Here is a 19841-nt window from a genome sequence, read left to right on the forward strand (position 1 = left end):
GTTTTTAAAATAAACCAAATATTGTCATGATATTTTTCTATTTTACATCTTACTAAATTGTTTGCCAATACAGTATTTAAGATATTTGTACATATGTTCTTGGCGAGATTTGTCTGTAAATTTCTTGATATGGCTTTGTGTGATTGTTATCAAAATTATGCTGATATTATAAACCTAAGTGGTTTCATTGTTTTTGTTCTCAAAGTGATTTTTTAAGATATGCCTAATTTCTGCTTACATGTTTGGTTAGAATAAATTGTTTACGCCTTTGTACCTGAAGTTTTTTTTTGTGGAAAAATGTTTAATTTACATTGAATTAATTATAAATATAGGGAAATTCAGATTTTATTTTTTTCTTATGTCAATCTTTGTAAGTTCTGTGGGAATGTAATTATTTCATCTAAATTGTAATATTTGTTGGCATAAAACCCTTTGTCTGTTTCCATCTTCCCACTCCCAAATAATAGCTATTTAAAGCTTTCAAAATTTGATGAATACTCTTTTTTGCCTTCCAATGTATATTTTTACATGTTTTACTTTCTAGGTCATTGCCATTGGGATTAATAGACAAAAAGTCAACTGCTCAAATAGTACTTTTTAACTTATAAATCCCCATATTAAGAATTGTGAAAGTTGAGGTTTATTATTTACTTTAATTTTAAATAGAAAAATCAATAAATTATATGTATGTGTGTATGTATGTATGTATGTGCGTGTGTGTATGGACATAGGAGGAGAGAGAGAAAAAAGAAACAGGAAGGCTTTGAGAACCTTATCCATGTCAGAGTAAACATTGGATAGGTTATCGTGCTTTTCACAAATATTTCTCATCGTTTTAACATCCTTCAACAACTTCAAATATAAGCAATTTTGGTAACAACATAAGTAGATTGATATTGTAGGAGTTACTCAGATTTTGGTCCCTGCCTTTTACATAAGTGCTTCTCAAAATGTGCCCCCAGCATCACTAGCAATTTGGGTGCGGATTAAAAGCAAATTCCTGAACACAAACCCACACCAACTGAATCAGAATCTCTCAGGAGAAGACCCACAAAACTATCCTGGTAATCAGCTGTTGGGAGGAGTCTTATCCACTGAGGCTTGAGATTAACTCCTTGCTGCTAATTAAGCAGATTAGCTTTATCAAAAGTTTAAAGCTGCATAAACGTACTTTTGAGATGCTTTTTCAGCAGAAAAAGGAAGTTCTCTACCTGAGCTGAAGTTGAGTATTTGAGATAGTTGAGTATTTCAGCACTAGAACAGATATCTATACAGCTGAGATTGTAAGAGTGAAATCTTTTTGTGCATTTCACTGACCTAATTTAAAATTTAAATTGTTTGTCTAACCCCAAAGTCTGTTTATTTGGTTGACTAAAGTTCTTACATTTTACCTCTTTTTTAGATAAAGGAGAATAGGAATAAACTAATTGTACTAAACTCAGCCATAATGATTCAGAGGTGGACCTGATATATGTCCACATATTGAAAATGAAAAACAATTACTACTTGTCATTTATTAGTCTCTACTAAAACAGTGCCAGTTTAGAATGGTCTAGAAATATACTCATACACAGACATTTGGAATATCTCTTCCTAACAATTAACCAAGACTCCTGTTCATCTATTTGTACTTGGTAAGTTGTGTACCAATGTTTCAATATTTTTACACTCAAGCAATAATATATCTGATAATAGGAGGATGTAACCATTATTTCTGTTTTGCTTCTAAAATTATGAAGTCATTCTAAGTAGATATTAGAATTTCCAATGGTAGGTTCTCACATTAAGGAATTAACAGCTACTAACCTGGGTGTTTTGTGAAATTAATAAACTGCTCTTTTCTCCTGTGTGACCACGTATCTGGGTTCCCTCTGTGCTGTCTTATATCCTGTGCTCCTCTAGCAGGATGCCACTCTCCAGGACAAAATGATGTAATGAATTCATTCTGTCTATATTTACTATTAACTTGTATAGCCTATAAACCACCTGGCTTGAATTGTCTTTGAAACATTGGATGGTGTAAGACTGAGAGACATAATCTTCATTCCTGAATTGAGTTTAGCTCATGCATAAGGATAAGAGATTAGTTGAATGGTATGGTTTGGTGAATATAAACACTTTGATCTGCAGTTTACACAGTGTTTTAAAGTGATTTTTCTGCATTTGGTCTAGAAAGCCTTTCATTTGGTCACTGTATTGGAAAAGAAAATATTAAAGTAATTTAATTTGACTACCCAACAGCAAAAAACTAAACAAGAGATTGAGAACATATAACATGCACACACGCACACACACACCCCATCTACCTATCTATGTACTTATTTATATTAACATTCTTCCTTCCTCTTAGAAAATGAAAACCAAAATATTATGACTTAAAATGTGGCCATTGATATTACCAACAAGTATCAAATACCTTTATTAGAGTAACAGCTATGAAGAACAACTGTAGGAAGTCTTTGTCTTCAGGAGGTTGTGTGAGAAGTTTGTGCCTTATCACTTTTGATTTCTTAAAAAAGCAATGGAGTTATATTTTGGGGTGTTAGTTCTCTCTGAGATCCTTAGTAAAAATTTATTACTGTTGTGACAAATATTAGAAGATTCACTTTAAAAAAGAGTAAATTATGGAGAATATTTAAAGAACATATTTTTATTAAAAATCTAATCTTTTAGACTATTTTTCTTATTTTCTCATGTGCATTAATATTTATATAAAAGTATTATTGCACAAAAGCAGAAATATTTTTCTTGTAAAAAGTGCATATTAATTTATAAGAAATGGATGTGTCCATATGTGATCTATTTTAATTGCTGAATAACTGTTCAAAACTTCAATGAAAATGTTGTAAGCAGTTTAGATATGCTAAAACAGCAAAGTGAGCATTTTAGAACACTCTCATTATAGAAGTCTTTGAACACTAAGATATGCTTAGGTTTGTCAATATAGTGTTCAAAGAAAGCAGTCAGATAGGTTAGCCATGATAGAAAATAGTATTGGGTTTGATTTTCTTTAACAGTTGCCCATTAAAAAATGTATTTAGATGTCACTTAAGTAAATATATTAGATGTTTTATGACAAAATAAGTATATTAGATATTTAATAACTGAATGAATTTACCTTAGAAAAGGACTATATATATATGCAAAGTTATATACTCAGTACCTTTTCAAAATATATGAAAGGAAAGAATATCTCAGCATATGATGAATTTAATCAGATCCCTTGAAGGGACATTTGGAGAAAATTGTTATATGCTATAATCACTTCCTTCAGGCCTGATCCTTGAGATGTGTGTGAGGTAATATTATTAATGTTCTTTGTCTTTTGGGAGGTACATGTAATTATTCTGTGTCTCACTGGTCTATGACTACATGCTCAAAACTTTAATGAGAATTACCTTTGCCTTGTCTGAACAATCTACTAAAACAGAGTCAAATCCCCTTTCTGAACTGCAGGGACCAATTTCTTGCCATGTATTATTCATTTCAAGTAAGTTAATGTCATTGGGAAACAGAGTTTCTGACTTGTATAATAAAAGATTTTAAGTAAAGCACAGTTAATTACTTATTGCCCATGCCCTGGTGTGCATTTCCAAATAGGCTTTTTTGGCATATGAGTGACAAGAAGTCATCAGGGCAAAGTCATAAGCAGAGCTTTTTATATTACAACTTTAATATCTCAGTGCCTGGGGCACTAGCTAATTCAAGTTTCCTAGTTACAGAACCTGAGCAAATAATTTAGCATCTAGTGCATCTCAATATGCTTATTTTAGTTTAACTTCTGTCTCTGAAATCAAATGCAGAATTGTCTCCCAAGTGCTTCAATGGCATGTGTCATTGACCTTGAAAAGAAAGACTTGTTAGTGGAACTCCTTTTTCCTCACAGGAAACACACTGAAACTTTAAACCACAAATGTAGGTCTACTCTTGGAATGATGAAAATTCAAAATGTGCATAGTGGAAGGAATATTATAACATTTCTTTCAGTTGTCTTGTATTATAGAAAAAAAATGGCCCTTTATCTTTTCTAATTATGAAGGTGTGCTTTAAAATGCTCCTCAATTGACAAATATTTGTTTTAGTACAAGCTTTATCATTACATGTAAAAAATATTTAAACTAAAGATTAAAGAGTATGAGCAGTTCCACTCTAGAATATCTGCATCAGAGAAGGTTGGGGCAGCAATTTGCTAAATGGGTGCACGGTGAACTCGACACTGAACTTGGCACTTGCTTAGTTGACCATTGTTCTTATTGGTACGTTCTTTGGCAGTGGTCTTGAGTGATCCTGGAAATTGAATCTAAAGTTTCTTCAGTACTATGCCTTGGTATTGCCACTTCACATTAAAATATTATAACTAGAAAGAACTTTGTAATTATTTTAAGAAATCATTCGTTATATGGTTGAAAAGCTGAAGACTAGAAGTTAAAGTGACTCAGCCAACGTTATAATTTAGTTTTTTATGCTTTAATGCAGTTAAAATATATCCTAATTTAAAATAAATTATTTGTTAATAATTTGCTATTTACTATTCCTAAATAGGTATCAAAATGCACAATCAAATCATACTTTTTATTGTTCTTTATTAGAATGTAGAAATGCTTTTTTCTCACTGGCTGTAAGAATATAATTACCAAGGAAGCTGGTAGCAACATAATGTGTTTGTAGAGCAGAAATCAATCTAATATAATTTAAACACAAATGTGAGATGTATTTTAGTTTCATAATTTACATATTATATATTAGTGAGGTTGATTTGCCATTCAAAAAGGAATTTTAGTTGGAAAACAATTTTCATCAGGATTACACTTGTTTAGTTTTACATTATTGCGATGCTTAATGATATCATTGTTTATCTTAAATAAAAAGAACCTACTTAACTATAACCTTATTTGCCTTACACTGTAGTCAACATTTTACAAAAATAATATTTTGTGTATTTTCATTACAGAATGTTTGGCAAAAGAGACCGAAGAAAGAGAAGTTCAGTATATTACTAATGTAATAAAAACACTTGCCAAGAATTGAAGGCCAAGTCCAATTTAGTAGTGATTAAATAGCAATTATAATTTTAGAGCTATCAAGACAGCAGTGTGAGCTGATTTGGTTTCATTTCAGTCCCAAGGAGGGACAGATACACATTGTGTCAACAGATGCAGTCACTCCATTGAATAATATTCTTGAGTGCAAATCAGGGGAGCTGAATCTGTGTTCCAGCCTGACAAATAATGTTGCAGAGCTCCTATTTTGTACACAAATTATTTGTCTATGTTTAATATTGTAATTCTAGCTTTTTTTCTTGTTGAGAGATTTTGATGGTCAATGAACTCTATAAAAGGGGTGTTTGATAAGTTTGGAAGGCAATGACTTGCATGTTTTTAATACATTTGACTGCTCGGAATACAGTCAAGAACTGAAAAACGTCTGTCGTTAATGGATATTATGAGAGCTCAGTAGTTTGGCACACTCAAGTAACTGTTACAAGGATTCAACTTACTGGCTTTTCAGAGACTAAAAACTTAATCCAGTGTCACAAAAACTCCTTTTTCTCTTTCTCCTACTCTTTCATGTGTTTTCCCTGTGCAAACTTCTCTTTCTGTATTCCCAGCTATCACCTAATGCTTGATATCTCAGAAGTCTTTCTGCAGGCTAACCTCTGCAGAGCTTCAAGCTCTACTTCTACCTGAAAACTAGATCATTCCAAATAGATGTCCCACGGGCACTTTAAGCCTACAAAATCTTCAAACTAACTCTATTATCTTTCTCACGAAACACCTCTCTTCTATACTGAAAAGTGTATTATTTGTGTTAGGAAATTTAGAATTGTTTTTAACATCTTGCATTTTCACAAATCCCCTGTTCAAAACATCTCTAAATTGCAGACCTCACGTGTCTTTGTAAGCAATCATCCCTCTTCATCCACACTGTAGACACCTTTATTCAGGTTCTCATTGTTGACTGATTGTCTTAGGTTGATGCCATAGAACAGACTCAGGAGGGAGGCAGGTGTTTGTGGAAAGAAGAAGAACTTTGGCCCCCAAGAGACCTGAATGTTTGAAGACTTAGCTATGCCTGTTACTAGCCTGTTATTGGTTGGGTAGATAACTTAAACTTCTTGATCTTTTGTTTATGTATAATGTATAATTTTGTATAATGACAAATAGTTATTTTACATAGTTGCATTAAAGATTAGAAATTGGTGTGAGCCAATTACAGATGTGAGCCAGGTGCAGTGGCTCACACCTGTAATCCCAGCACTTTGAGAGGCAGAGGTGGGAGGATCACTTGAGCCTAGAAGTTCGAGACCAATCTGGACAATGTAGGGAGACCCTGTCTCTACAAAAAAATTAAGAAAATTATCCAGGCATGGCAGTTCCAGCTGTTCGCGAGGCTGAAGTGGGAGGACTGCTAGAGGCTGAAGTGGGAGGACTGCTAGTGCTTGGGAGGTCAAGACTGCAGTGAGTCATGATTGTGCCGCTGCATTCCAGCCTGGGCAATGAAATGAGACCCTATTTAAAAAAAAAGGTTAGAAATCGTGTGTGTGTGTGTATATATATAGCACACAATAGCACAGTGCCTGGTTGCCTAGTGCATCATAAGTTTTAAATAACTAGCAGTGATAGCCTCATAGTGTACTTGCAGACTTCAATGAGTCTGGCTGCTACAGTTATCTCACATTTAGCTTGAGTGGCTGCCCAGGTTCCTTCTAAATATGAGGCCTAGTCAAGTCTCTTTCAAGTTTAAAAACCTTCAAAATCTTCAATTACCTGAAGTTTAAAGAATTCTGAAACTCTTACAAATCTTCATCCCAACATCTTACGGTTCTGGATTCATTTTCCACCACTTCTGGAGTAAAGGTCTATTCCCCACTTGAAATATACCAGGTACCTCCATTTCCCTGCCTGAATTACTCTTCCACCATTCCTTCATAACAAACCTTCAGGCTTAACCGTTACCTTTTCTTTGAAGTCTTCCTTGACTTTTACACTTTGTCCTATATAGAGGCAATTGCTTCCTGCTCTATCAATTCTTGTCATTCATTTACCCAGTGAATGATAATAGCTAACTTTCATTGACTTTTATCACGTTCTTGACATTCTTCCCAAGTGTTTTACATATGTGAACTTATGTATACTTTATAGGAAGATACTACTATTATTCACCTTTTCCAGATGAGAAACTCAGGCACAGAGTGGATAAGGAACTTTACATTAGGTCAAAACTAGTTGGTGGTGGAGTCAAGTCTTGAGCCAGAAGTTTGGCTTCTGTGCCTATGCAGTCATCCTCTTACTGTTTATTGTCTCCCAGTAGTACTTAACACAGGATGAACTGTCATATCCCAGTTGTATACTTGACATTAAAGGAGGACCTCAGCCCTGTGTCATACGTAACATTAGTTTTGGCTGTACAATAAGTGCCATTAGGGGAGATTAGGAAATGAACCCTTTTCAACTATGCAAGTAATAGCTGTTTGCAAATGATATTCATTGTTAAAGTGCTTCTGAAATGGTAATTATCCATAATACTGTACAACTTGTATTACTTAGAGAGTGATTATTCAATTTGTAACTTGCTTTTTTGTCATTTACTGACTTCACCTCTCCGCATCATCCCTGATTTTTTGCTTTTCCACTGCTCCTAAGCATGTCCAATAGAAGGGAGAAGAGGTGAATTCTAATTACTCAGTTTTTCCTCTTTGTTGGCTGCTGGAGTAGGGAAAGTTGAAATTATTGGAAAACATAATGCCTGGGGTTATAACATTTTATATACACATCTTTTTCATTATTATCAATGAACAAAATTCATTGCAAATTTATGAACCATGTGTTGAATACTTACTATGTGCTAGGTTTTGTGGACTGCATAAATTGCTATTTTTAGAGCCAGCAAGAGTAAGCTTTTTTTTAATTGCTGTTTTGTTTTTTGTTTGTTTGTTTTTGAGACAGAGTTTAGCTATTTTGCCCAGGCTGGAGTGCAGTGGGCGATCTCGGCTCACTGCAACCTCTGCCTTCTGGTTTCAAGCTATTCTCCTGCCTCAGCCTCCCGAGTAGCTAGAATTACAGGTGCCCACCACCACGCCTGGCTAAATTTTGTATTTTTAGTAGAGACAGGGTTTTCATCACATTGTCCAGGCTGGTCTCTAACTCCTCGTGATCCACCTGCCTCAGCCTCCCAAAGTGCTGGAGTTACAGGTGTGAGCCACCACGCACGGCCAAGAGTAAGCTTTTTTGAATAGCTTTTTAAAAATAGAGATCCAATCTGAGAAATCTAACGAAGTAATTTTTGAACATGTGCATCAATTAACTTAGCAGTGTACATAAATACACTTGTTTAAAATTCTGGGTTTAGGAAACTTCACTTCATTTTCTCAATGTCTAAATATATCCAACTCTTTGCTTTGACATTTACAGCCTTCCTCTATCTTATTTCTACCTACTGTTTCAATTGCAGGTCCCAAGATATTCCTGAAGAGTCTCCTGGCCACACTGCCAAACACATCATGTGCCTGTGCCTCAGAACCTCAGCTTTCACCTTACCTGGTATATTCTCCTTCCCTTATCTGTGTTTTGAGTTTTCCCCTGTCTTTGAGGCCCAACTAACTAGCAACGTCTCAAGAAAAGCATCTCTGGAGAATAGTTCTGCTTTACTATGAACTCCTGCAATGCTTTTTACTTCTGATATTAACATTTCACTAGGTTAAGTTGTACTTACTGTCCTTTCCTTCATGTCCTGTCTCTCTTACTGGTTTTATATAATAATGATAATATAAACTACCATTTATTAAGCATTTTTCCAAAGGAAGACACTGTACTAAAATTTTAACAACCTTTATCTAATTGCACACAAAGATCCTAGGAGGTAGGCATTACAAAGGAAGTAACAGAGGTTCAGAGAGGTTATAACAATTGCCCTTAATTTCACAGCTTGTGAGAGGTGGAGCCATTACTTTTCATCATGATGCACTTTGAGATCATATTATGTATCCATCTCCTATTTGTCTCTAAGGGTTATTGTGAAGCATCAAGCTCATAACTCCTAAATGCAAAAGGGTGCCATAATCATCTATGGATAGCTATGCTATTCCTTATTGTACAAATAGCAAGTGGATGAATGAAGAAAAATAAAAACACCAAGTTGGCACATTTTTTTCATAATTTAAAATATTTTTCTAATTTCATAACACCCTACATAGCCAGTTTATTGAAGAAAAATGTCTTGATCAATACCATAATTTTGTAACTTATTGACACCTATATAGTGGTAAACAGGAATCGCGTATTTTCTTTTCTTTTTTTAATTATACTTTAAGTTCTGGGGTACATGTGCAGAACATTCAGGTTTGTTACATAGGTATAGACGTGCCATGGTGATTTGCTGCACCCATCAACCTATCATCTACATTAGGTATTTCTCCTAATGCTATCCCTCCCCTAGGCCCCCATCCCCTGACAGGCCCCAGTGTGTGATGTTCCCCGCCTTGTGTCCATGTGTTCTCATTGTTCAACTCCCACTTATAAGTAAAAACATGCAGTGTTTGGTTTACTATTCTTGTGTTAGTTTGCTGAGAATGATGGTTTCCAGCTTCATCCATGTCCCTGCAAAGGACATGAACTCATACTCTTTTATGGTTGCATAATATTCCATGGTGTATATGTGCCATATTTTCTTTATCCAGTCTATCACTGATGGTCATTTGGGTTGGTTCCAAGTCTTTGCTATTGTGAAAATTGCTGCATTAAACATACATGTGCATGTGTCTTTATAGTAGAATGATTGATAATCCTTTGAGTATATACCCAGTAATGGGATTGCTGGGTCAAATGGTATTTCTGGTTCTAGATCCTTGAGGAATCGCCACACTGTCTTCCACAATGATTGAAGTAATCTACACTCCGACCAACAGTGTAAAAGTGTTCCTATTTCTCCACATCCTCTCCAGTATCTGTAGTTTCTAATCTTTTTTTTTTCTTTTTTGTGGTAGATCAACCATTGTCAAATCTTTATATAGCACATGAAATGCTCTTGAAAGGGTCTGAGGGCCGTAAACTAATATCCCTTCCCTTCCCTTCCCTTCCCTTCCCTTCCCTTCCCTTCCCTTCCCTTCCCTTCCCTTCCCTTCCCTTCCCTTCCCTTCCCTTCCCTTCCCTTCTTTCTTTCCTTCCTTTCTTCTTTTTTATTGTACTTTAAGTTCTGGGTTACATGTGCAGAATATGCAGTTTTGTTACATAGGTATACACGTGCCATGGTGGTTTGCTGCACCCATTAACCCATCACCTACGTTAGGTATTTCTCCTAATGTTATCACCCGCCTAGCCCCCCACCCCACAAAGGCCCTGGTGTGTGATGTTCCCCTTCCTGTGTCCATGTGTTCTCATTGTTCAACTCCCACTCACAAGTAAGAACATGTGGTGTTTGGTTTTCTGATCTTTTGATAGTTTGCTGAGAATGATGGTTTCCATTTCCATCTTCATCCATGTCCTTGAAGGACATGAACTCATCCTTTTTTATGGCTGCATAGTATTCTATGGTGTACATGTGCCACATTTTTTAATCCAGTCTATCATTGATGGACATTTGGGTGGTTCTGAGTCTTTGTTAGTGTGAATAGTGCTGCAATAAACATACATGTGCATTATTGTAGAATGATTTATAATCCTTTGCCTATATGCCCAGTCGTGGGATTGTTGTCAAATGGTATTTCTGTTTCTAGATCCTTGAGGAATTGCCACACTGTCTTCCACAATGGTTGAACTAATTTACACTCCCACCAACAGTGTAAAAGCATTCCTATTTTTCCACAATCTCTCCAGCATCTGTTTTTTCCTGAGTTTTTAATCATCACCATTCTAACTGGTGTGAGATGGTATCTCACTGTGGTTTTGATTGCATTTCTCTAATGACCAGTGATGATGAGCATTTTTTCATATGTCTGTTGGCTGCATACATGTCTTTTGAGAAGTGTCTGTTCATATCCTTTGCCCACTTTTTGGTGGGGTTGTTTGTTTTTTTCTTGTAAATTTGTCTAAATTCCTTGTAGATTCTGGATATTAGACCTTTGTCAGATGTAAAGATTGCAAAAATTTTCTCCCATTCTGTAGGTTGCCTGTTCACTCTGATGATAGTTTCTTTTGCTGTGCAGAAGGTCTTTAATTAGATCCCATTTGTCAATTTTGGCTTTTGCTGCCATTGCTTTTGGTGTTTTAGTCATGAAATCTTTGCCCATGCCTGTGTCCTGAATGATATTGCCTAGGTTTTCTTCCACAGTGGCTGGACTAATTTACATTCCCACAAACGGGGGATAAATGTTTTCTTTTCTCCTGAGCCTTGTCAGCAAATGTTTCTGGTATTTGCTTTTTGACATTTTAATAACAGCCACTCTGACTGGTATGAGATGATATCTCATTGTGGTTTTGGTTTGCACTTCTCTAATGATTCATGATGATGAGCAGTTTTTCATGTTTGTTGGTGGTTTGTAAGTCTTCTTTTGATAAGTGTCTGTTCATGTATTTTGCCCATTTTTATATGGAAATATTTGTTTTTTGCTGGTCAATGTGTTTATGCTCCTCATAGATTCTGGCTATTAGACCTTTGTTAAATGCATAGTGTGCAAATATTTTCTCCCATTCTGTTGATTGTCTGTTTATTATAGTTTCTTTTGCTGTGTAGAAGCTTTTTAGTTTGAACAAGTCCCGCTTGACTACTTTTGCTTTTATTGCAATAGCTTTTGGAGACTTAGACAAAAATTCTTTGCCAAGAAGTCTCAGGAAGCAGGAAGGGTATTTCCAAGGTTTTCTTCTAGGGTCTTTTTTTTTTTTAATTGCTTGAGGTGGTACATATAAAACATTAATTCGTCTTGAGTTATTTTTTGGTGAAAGACGGGGGTCCAGTTTTTTGTTTTTAGACGGAGTCTCGCTCTGTTGCCCAGGCTGGAGTGCAGTGGTGCGATCTTGGCTCACTGCAAGTTCTGCCTCCTGGGTTCACGCCATTCTCCTACCTCAGCCTCCCCAGTAGCTGGGACTACAGGCACCCGCCACCACAGCTAATTTTTTGTATTTTTAGTAGAGACAGGGTTTCACCGTGTTAGCCAGATGGTCTCAATTTCCTGACCTTGTGATCCGCCCACCTCGGCCTCCCAAAGTGCTGGGATTACAGGCGTGAGGGTCCAGTTTTATTCTTCTGCATATGGCTAGCCAGTTATCCCAGCACCATTTATTGAATAGGGACTACTTTTCCCATTGCTTGTTTTTGTCAGCCTTGTCAAAAATCAGACAGTTGTAAGTGTGTGGCATTATTTTTGAGTTCCATTTATTTATTCTGTTCCATTTGTCTACGTGTTTGTTTTAGTACCAGTACCATGCTGTTTTGGCTACTGTGGCCTTATAGCATATTATAGTTTGAAGATGCGTAGTGCAACACCTCTGGATTTGTTCTTTTTGTTCATGGTTGTTTTAGCTATTTGGGTTCTTTCTTGGTTCCGTATGAATTTTGGAATAATTTTTTCTAATGCTGTGAAGAACGATGTTTGATAGGAATAGCATTGAATCTGTAAATTGCTTTGGGTGGTATGACCATTGTAACAATATTAATTCTTCAAATCCATGAGCTTGGATTATTTTTCCATTTATTTGTGTCATCTCTTATTTCTTTCAGCAGTGTTTTATAGTTCTTTTTGTGGAGATTTTTCGCCTCCTTGGTTAGCTGTATTCCTAGGTATTTCATTTTCTTTGTGGCTATTGCAAGTAGCATTGTATTGTTGATTTGACTCTCTGCCTGGACATTATTGGTGTATAGAAATGCTACTAATTTTTGAATGTTGATTTTGTATCCTGAAACTTTACTAAAGTTATTTATCAGTTCTAGAAGCCTTTTGATCGAGTCTTTAGGGTTCTCTCAGCATAGAATTTTATTGTCATCAAAGGGAGAGAGTTCGAATTCTTCTTTTCCAATTTGGATGCCTTTTATTTCTTTCTCTTGCCTGACTGCTCTGGTTAGGACTTCCAGAACTATAATGAGTATTAATGATAAGAGAGGCATCCTTCTCTTGTTCCGTTTCTCAAGAGGAGTTGTTCCAGCTTTTGCCAGTTCAGTATGATATTGGCTGTGTGTTTGTCATAGATGGTCCTTATTATTTTGCAGTATGTTCTTTGATGCCTAGTTTGTTGAAGATTTTTATGATGAAGAGATGTTGGATTTTATTGTAAGCTTTTTCTGAATCTGTTGAAATGGGCTTATGGTTTTGTTTTTAATTGTGTTTATGTTGTAAATCACATTTGTTGATTTGTGTCTAATGAACCAGTCTTGTATCCCATGAATAAAACCTACTTGATTGTGGTGTATTAACTTATTCATATACTTCTGAATTCCATCTTTTTAGTGTTTTGTGCAGGATTTTTGCATCTATGTTCATCATGGATATCACCCTGAAGTTTCTTTTTTCATTGTGTCTCTGCCCAATGTTGGTATTAGGCTGATGCTGCGATCATAGAATGAGTTAGGGAGGAGCCACTTCTCAGTTTTTTCAAACAGTTTTGTAGGATTTGTGTGAGTTCTTCTTTGTACATCTGGTGGAATTCATCTGTGATTCCATCTGGTCTAGGGCTTTTCTTTGGCCAGTAGAATTTTTATTACTGATTCAATTTCAGAGCTTGATATTGTTCTATTTAGGGTTTCAATCTCTTCCTGACTCAACCTTGGTAGATTTCATTTCTAGAAATGTATCCATTTCTTTTAGATTTTGTAATTTGTGTTCATAGCATTTTTTGATAATCTTTTGTTTTTCTGTAGAATCAGTTGTAATGTCACATTTGTCTGTCTGAGTGTACTTATTTGTATCTTCTCTTTTTTTCTTTATTCATCTAGCTAGCAATATATCACTCTTGTTTATTTTTTCAAAGAACCAACTCTTGTTTCATTTGATTTTTTCATATGGATTTTTGCATTTCAATTTCATTCAGTTCTTCTCTGGTTTTAGTTATTTTTTTTTTCTTCTGCTAGCTTTGGGGTTGAGATTTTTTCCCCCTATTTCCTTTAGGTGCAAAGTTAAAATGTTAAGTTGAGATCTAACTTTTTGATGAAGGCATTTAGTGCTATACATTTCCTCTTAACACTGCTTTAGCTGCCTCCCAGAGGTTCTAGTACATTGTGTCCCTACTTTTACTGATTTCAAAGAACTTTTCTTTTTTTTATTTTCTGCCTTAAATTTGATGTTCTCCTATGAGTTATTCAGCAGTAAGTTGATTAATTTCCATGAATTTCTGTAGTTTTTAGAAATATACTTGGTATTGATTTCTGTGGTTGTTGGGTAGAGTGTTCTGTAGATGTTTAGTAGGTCCATTTGGCCATAGGTCAAGTTTAAGTGCAGAATTTCTTCGTTAGTTTTCTGCCTCAATGATATGTCTAACGCTGTCAGTGGGGTTTTAAAGTCTTCCAATATGATTGGGTCGTTGTCTAAGTCTTTTTGAAAGCCAAGAAAAACTTGTTTTATAAATTGGCTGCTCCAATGTTGGGGGCATATATGTGTGTGTGTGTGTGTGTGCGCGCGCGTGCGTGTGTGTGTGTGTATATATATGTATATATATATACATACATATATACATATATGTATGTATATATATACATACATATATATACATATATGTATGTATATATATACATACATATATATACATGTATATATATATACACATATACATATGTGTATATACATATATGTATATACACATATATATATATGCACACACACACACACACACACACACATATAATAGTTAAGTCTTCTTGTTGGACTGTACCCTCTATTATTATGTGATGTCTTTCTTTGTTCTTCTTAATTTTTATTGACTTAAAATCATTTTATCTGATATAAGAATAGGGACTCCTGTTTTTGTTTTTCTTGTTTGCATGCTAAATCTTACTCCGCCAATTTACTTTGAGCTTTTGGGTGTTGTTACATGTGAGACATATTACCCAATTTCTTACATCATTGGTTCACTAATTTATTATTTTTTTCCATTGCCTTTCAGGTTTTGATAATATTCAACTTGAAAAGCGGGTTGCTGTTGGTGATTTCCCAGGTTTCATTAACATCTTCAATAATCTACAATATCTCAATTAGTGGGGAGTAACATGTGAAGCACTGGTCAATTATCTAAACACTGTCTCTGAATTTGAACCTACATAACTGTTTTTAGATTCCTTTACCTAGTCGTTACCCTTCCCAATTGTTCAGTTGATATTATTCACTTATTAAGGCAAATATTGGCAACTGTAGGGGTAAAATCTTGTTATCATGTGTAGGCTTTAATGCTGATTTGAAAGTTACAGTCATTTTTAGGACATCTACTCAACACTTTTTCTTCTTGTAATGTAATGATTTTTGACACTTTTCTTTGACAGACAGCCCAGAATATTTTCAGTTTATCTAATCTATGTCTAATAAAAATCTACTTATGCCTCTGTGGGTGGACACAGCCAAAGCATGAAATAGTGCTGAGCATCAGCACTGCTTCTTCTGTTAATGAAGTTTCTGGAGAAAAACTTGACTCAAACAGCAGGGGCTGAGTTCTTTTTCCTGTCTGTTTTGCAATCTGCTAAGCCATTTTTATTGCTACACTTTAAATTTAGCCAAAAGGTTAAACATTTATTTATCTCAACATGTATTATAAGCAGTTTTTTCACTGTGGGGCATTCTACATGATTATTATTAAATTTAAACTTTCTCAATCTTGTGTATTTCGTCCAGTAGATGTTTTATTCCAGTGATTGTAATAGAGGCAGGAGGCAGAGAAATCCCAGACAGACAAGCTTGGGTCCCCAGTGAAACCCCACCTTCTATCCAAAACCAGCCTGAAACCCACAGACCAAAGTGAGAACTCTATTTCTGTGCCCACCCTCACCCAATTGATTCTTTCTGAATAATGCCTTTTAACCAATCAAATGCTGCCTTTTCAATACTACTTACAGCCCACCCTGTACCCATCCTGAGCCTATAAAGACCCCAGACTCAGTTGGTAGAAGGGAGGTGGACTGACTTTGGGGAGGAGATGCCCTGATTTTGGGGAAGAGACCCCTGACTTCGGGGAAAGATGACCTACCTTTCCCATCCCCTCTCCAGGTCCCCTCTCTACTGAGAGCTCTTTTTATTGCTCAATAAAATTCTCCACCCTTGCCATCCTTCAGTCGTCAAGCGTGACCTCATTCTTCTTGGATGCTGGACAAGAGCTTGAGACCCACTGAGTGCTGGTACCCAGAAAGGCTTTCACACTGGTTCTTTGCCCTTACCAGAGGGCAACTGCCCCATATGATGGTACCAGTGGGAGACTGAGCTGCTAACATGCTACCATCCATTAGGCTGTGGACAGTGGAGCTAAAAGAGCTAATTTGCACACTAACACCCCCACTGGGGCTTTGAGGTCATAGGCACCCTTGCCTGGGTGCGACTGTGTTCCCCTGTAGGTGACACGTAGCCTGGTCTGGCTGTAGGCCCTGCACAGACCTTGCTACTGTGTTGATGGAGCAGCCAGCCAGATCCCGCACTCACTCGTTCACATGCTCCTTCCCACAACAGGCTAAGCACTGCAGGCCAAGTAGACAGGGTGCCCTTGATGGAAGTCTGGCAAAGGGGCCAAGAAAAATCCTGAATCAATTGCATGCTTAAAAAATGTATCTTTCGGCCAGGGGTGGTGGCTCATGCCTGTAATCCCAGCACTTTGGGAGGATGCGGCAGATCACGAGGTCAGGAGATCGAGACCATCCTGGCTAACACGGTGAAACCCTGTCTCTACTAAAAAATACAAAAAATTAGCCGGGCGTGGTGGCGGGCACCCGTAGTCCCAGCAACTCGGGAGGCTGAGGCAGGAGAATGGCGTCAACCTGGGAGGCAGAGCTTGCAGTGGGCCGAGATCTGGCCACTGCACTCCAGCCTGGGCAACAGAGCGAGATTCCATCTCAAAAAAAATAAAAAATGTATCTTTCAGTTTTTAATCAACTATAAAAATACAAATCAACTGTATGGGTATTTTTTGATAGAAATTATGTTCAAATGGTAATTATCTTAAGCTATATTTTATTTAAATGATATAAATTAGATGTATTGCAGTTTGGTTTTAAGTTATGCAATGAGCTGAGGTCTATGTCATCAAAGATATTTGGTCTTTCAGTCATTTCTAGGTTTCACCTCTCTATTCAAGCTTCACCTCAATGTCATCCTCTTCACCTCCTCCACAGTTGGGGAAGATTTGGGCAATTAAGACAATGTTTTGCCTTATACTTGCTTCATCTAGCTGATTTGATCTGTATGACCTTTTCCAAATTTTAGCCTCATGGCCCTTTGGTCATCTCCCATTCAAAATTCAATTTTGGCAATTCCCTCTCAACATTCGAAACTCATCATCAACTAGAACTGTTCAACTTCAAATATCTAATGTTTTTTATCCCAAACTTTTACTCTTAATTTCTGCCATAGAACATGTTCTTTTTCTTCCCTTAGCCATCAGTTGCTTCACTGCCTTCCTATTCATTTGGTCTTTCAGTCATTTCTAGATTTCATGTCTCTATTCAAGTTAGACTCTTCTAGTCACCACGTCATGTTTTGTCACCCTTATTACCTTTTTGTATCTCAACATCATCAATTCTCATCTTTGGAGACATCCAAGTATCTATCTAATTTGCTTGTACTTGCTTTCTAGTCTTATTGTGTTGTACAAAGTCACAGAACTAGATAAATCATATCCAGTACAAACTTTGTGTTTTCCAAATAGAGATAGGAGTACTGAAAAAAAATAAGGATTTGAAAATGTATGATTTTTTTTTTTCGGGGAAGGATAAGTAGTTCAGCATGATAGGTATGGTGGGGAATGAAGGAGAATGTAGTTGAAAAGGTAAGTCAGACCTAAGTCCTCTAAGTATCTAAAATACCATGCCAAGGAGTTTAAACTCTCTATGTAGGTAATGGGAGTCAGCGAGGGAAGAATCTATGTAGATGAATGACCATTTTTAGAGCTGCCTTTTTAGAAATAAATATTGAGAACAATATGAAAGATGATTGGAATGTGAATAACAGTTGAAAGCCATCGGAGTAGTTAGAAGGCTGTTGGGATTGTGTACTCATCAGGCATTATGGGTTGAACTGGGCAATTGGACTAGGAATGAAGAAGTGATTCTCTTGTACTGTGTTCTTCAGCGAACAAGCATCTTGAATAATGCTCATAATAGTATGTGGCACTATATGAGACCTTTAAGCAAATCTCTGGGCTCTTTAATATGGTGATACATCAACTCATCTTTTTCTATTGTTATATGCAGTCCCTATGTAGAACAGACACATGGTAGGTGCTAAATAAAGTAGAGCTGAATCTGTTGCATCTGAATTAACTTAGTGGCTATCTACACTAAGGACTCACTATGTGTAAGTCCATTATTCACACTGTCTTGGTCTTCCCAACATTAAGTAACCTTTTAAATGGGAAACAAATGACTTTGCCAGACTAGTTTTTTCTAGATAAAGCTTGGTGTGTATCTTTCCACAGATAGAATTGTTATATATACCACAGCAAGGGGGTATAACAAGTCATGTTTGCAAAATTTCTATGCAAAGTATTTCTTTGTTTGGAGACTATGCCTGTTTTGAACTTGCCTGAAATGATTTAAGAGGGTTATAATTGAATTGTCACCAACATCATATAATCTTTCCCCAGGGAAGAAATAAAAATGCTCAAAATGTTGCTTATTTTTAAAGCAACAACTGAGCTTGACCACAGAGCCTGGTTCAGGGTTGCTGGCAGACCTCTTTGTGTGTTCTCATGACCCAGTCAGCCAGGAGAATGGAGGGTCTCCTAGATAGCCCTGGTTGAGAACTGACAACTTTGGAAGAACAGAAGCAGCAAGAATAGAGCCTGGTTGTTGGTTCACATTACCTTGGATAAAAAATACACCATAGCATAAGTGCTCTCCTCTCTTTCTTTTGGTACAATGACATTTCCAACTCACTTGATAGGTTTGGTGGAGAATGAAAAAGAAATAATGAGAAATAAGGCATAGCATAAATGCCTTATTTATGCTATTTATTTTATAATAATAAAAAATATTCTAAGGTCTGGGCTGAAGAAAAATTTTCAATTTTGTTAGACGCTACAATTTCTTATAGTCAGTTTTTTACGAATTTAAAGTGATTTGTTGCTTGCAGTAGTAGAATAGAATTAGCTAGAATGTTCAAGTAGCAACTTCTCTTAAAAGAGAGTAACAATAAATCAAAATTATATTCTGACTATTTTGACTCAACAAGTTCCTTGCTATATATCCTTAGTTTTATATATATTTTTTCTGTCATCTCAGTGAAATTTTAGGAGGGTGCCTAAATAAACTTTTGAGTTCAGTAAGCCATGGTGAAGCAAAATTCAATTACTAATAGTTAAATAGTGTGTAAATCAGACATTTACTAATTTAGCTTGCTCTAATTAGAATGAAATTGATGTTTTACATAAAATTTGTCTCATATTAGTTCTCTTTTTAAATTTTCTATCAAGATTTCTACATACTTGTCATATTCTTCCTAGCCTCCTGCAATAATGTCAGTTTTTAGAGGGAAGCAATTATTTTTTTATATTTGTATTAGTACAGACTCTACACAATATTTCTACATTTGTGTCATTGAATAAACATGTGTGAAATCTATCTTAATAGTGCAACTGTTAGTCCAGGTGAAGCACCATTTTTATGAATAATTTAAGTCACTTGAAGTTATGTTAACATGGTCATGTAAATATTGAAAATGCCTCTTTTAGATTGTTTTATTTAACAACCCCGAATTATATAGTTATATTTCAACTTTTCTGGTAGAGATT

General features: G+C 36.0%; 1 long non-coding RNA gene across 4 annotated transcripts in view; it reads left to right on the plus strand.

The window, feature by feature from the left end:
• The window catches only part of LOC105500043 (uncharacterized), a 73357-nt gene extending 57200 nt beyond the window's left edge, over positions 1–16157 (plus strand). For all 4 annotated transcript variants that reach the window (XR_011624733.1, XR_011624732.1, XR_011624734.1 and 1 more), the window contains 2 exons: positions 8452–8540; positions 15024–16157. This is a non-coding gene — a long non-coding RNA (uncharacterized lncRNA). The remainder of the gene's footprint in view (positions 1–8451; positions 8541–15023) is intronic.
• Positions 16158–19841: the final 3684 nt, after the last annotated feature.

Source organism: Macaca nemestrina, chromosome 6 (genome assembly GCF_043159975.1).
Source record: "Macaca nemestrina isolate mMacNem1 chromosome 6, mMacNem.hap1, whole genome shotgun sequence".
In the NCBI taxonomy this organism is placed as follows: Eukaryota; Metazoa; Chordata; class Mammalia; order Primates; family Cercopithecidae; genus Macaca; species Macaca nemestrina.